Source organism: Morone saxatilis, unplaced genomic scaffold, assembly GCF_004916995.1.
Source record: "Morone saxatilis isolate NCDOM2014 unplaced genomic scaffold, NCSU_SB_2.0 Contig2, whole genome shotgun sequence".
In the NCBI taxonomy this organism is placed as follows: domain Eukaryota; kingdom Metazoa; phylum Chordata; class Actinopteri; family Moronidae; genus Morone; species Morone saxatilis.
The window spans coordinates 3,786,259-3,788,427 of NW_023339762.1; the positions used below are offsets into that span (position 1 = coordinate 3,786,259).

At 37.9% G+C, this 2,169-nt stretch overlaps 1 protein-coding gene across 1 annotated transcript in view; it reads right to left on the reverse strand.

Annotated features, from left to right (window-relative positions):
- The window catches only part of LOC118330310 (probable E3 ubiquitin-protein ligase HERC3), a 16,946-nt gene that overhangs the window by 1,876 nt on the left and 12,901 nt on the right, over nt 1–2,169 (reverse strand). The window lies entirely within an intron of this gene.

Below are 2,169 nucleotides of genomic sequence, written 5' to 3' on the forward strand. Positions count from 1 at the left end.
CACTACCTAAATGTACTTGTTTTACAGGCCAACAACGGGATTGCAGGATGTCAGAGAATCCCACAAGAAACCTTTTGTTTGGAATTTAACGAAATATTTCTTGAAGAGGATCTGAAGCTTTGGCTTTCAAAGACAAATGTGGTAAAAACCTATTTTGAACCCATAGCAGGATGCAGTGTAAACTAATATAACGTATAAGAGGTATTTGATGATGTCTTTATTTTTTTTTTTTTTTTTTTTTTTTTTTTTTTTTTTTTTTTCTTTGTTTGTTTTTTCCAGCCACTTGTCGTTTGTAACTTCCCATTTGTGATGGACCTGAAATCAAAGAAAACGGCTTTTGACATCAATGCTACACGCACTAAGGTAACTGGGACTTTGCCTCTTGGGAACTACAGACAAGTAAGGGTCATTAGAAAATTTCCAATCAATCAACTTTTATCAGTGTATCCTCAATGTTTTAATGTGAAATGCTGGGTGTCTTATCACGTTAACAAAATACTTATATATACGTATATTAGCAATTAACTAATAACAACATGTAATGCCAAGTTTGCCATATCAGCTTTATGAGTTTATTGTATGTCAGTGTTGTCCAATGCGGCCACATGACATAATGTAATTAAGATTTCAAAAATGATTTTAAAAAATACAGTTTGAATTGTATTACAGCAAGCACACCAGACAGCCCAACAGCCGGAATACATGTGGTTTTTAGGATGGGTTCAGTCAGAACCCAACTTTTTTGAACTGAAGCTGAAGCGAGCGGCACTTTTTGAAGGCGCTGCCATACAACTGGCCACTGCTCAACCCAGTGCCTTCAAGAAGCCACTTGTGGTAAATATCTAGTTTTAAACTGGTGGTTAAAGCATAGCAAAATTATTTTGTTCTCACTCTCATCTATGCAACAGGAAGAATTATACCTTTTTGTCTCTCAGGTCTACTTGGATGAGGACTCAAAGCTCACGGATGTCTACAAAAGGGACTTTTTTCACCACTTGTTTAAGGACATGGTGTCAGCTAAATCTGAGATGTTCTTGTTTGATGACTCCAAAACCCTGGCATGGTTCTCCTCCAAAGTAAGACTGCATATCCTCATACAGGAAAAAAAATTTAAACTGTAGACTCTTCACTGTATTTCTTGATTTCTTGCTAATGATTATAAGCAACAATGGAACAATTTGCAGTTTTAGTTTTGCAGTTGAGGAATCACATATCTTATGTACATTCAAACAATTTCCAGAGATTTTCATTCTTTCTACTTTTATCAATTCAGGAAACAGAGGAGAACAAGAACAACTTCTTCCTGTTTGGGTTTCTGTGTGGATTGGCCTTGTACAACCAGAGTATCATGTACTTACCATTCCCACTGGCTTTGTTCAAGAAGCTGCTCGGTGTAGAGCCAACACTGGAGGATATGAAAGAATTCAGCAGTGATGGAAAGTCAGTACTGATCTAAATTTTGGAATACAAAATTATAGTTTTACATTGTGATGCCTGAAAGTTCACAGATTGTAAAATACTGTACAGTAAGCAAGTTAACTTAATATTAACTAAAATCTTTGTTTTTCAAGGCTTCTGCAGGACATCTTGGACTATGAAGATGATGTTTTAGAAAACCTCTGCCTGTCTTTTTTGGTTGGTGTTTCACTCCACCCATGATCTGCCTCATTTATCTTTATTACGTTGTTGCAGTGACATCACTTACCTCTTCTCTGTCATAATTAATTAACAGATTAACTGGGATGGGGCAGAGGTCGACCTTGATCCTCAAAATCCGGGAAAGCCAGTGACAAGTCAAAATAAGTAAGACTGTAAAACTATTTAATCCTAAATTGTACATGTGGCCTGCGTCCAGGTCAGCTCTCTCTCAGAGAAATGTCTGTTGAATTGAAACTGTAATCTGATAAACAGGAAGGAGTTTGTGGACGCCTACGTGAATCATGTCTTCAACACATCAGTGGAGGGTGTGTTTCAGGAGTTCAAGCGAGGCTTCTTCCAGGTGTGTGACCAGGATGTGGTGAAGCTGTTTCAGCCAGAGGAGCTGCAGGGAGTGCTGGTGGGCACGGCCGACTATGACTGGGCCAAGCTGAAACAGGTACAGTTTTCTCTGAAACTGATTAAACACATCCTCACATGATTGATTAGTCTAACATTTTAATTGTGTCTTTT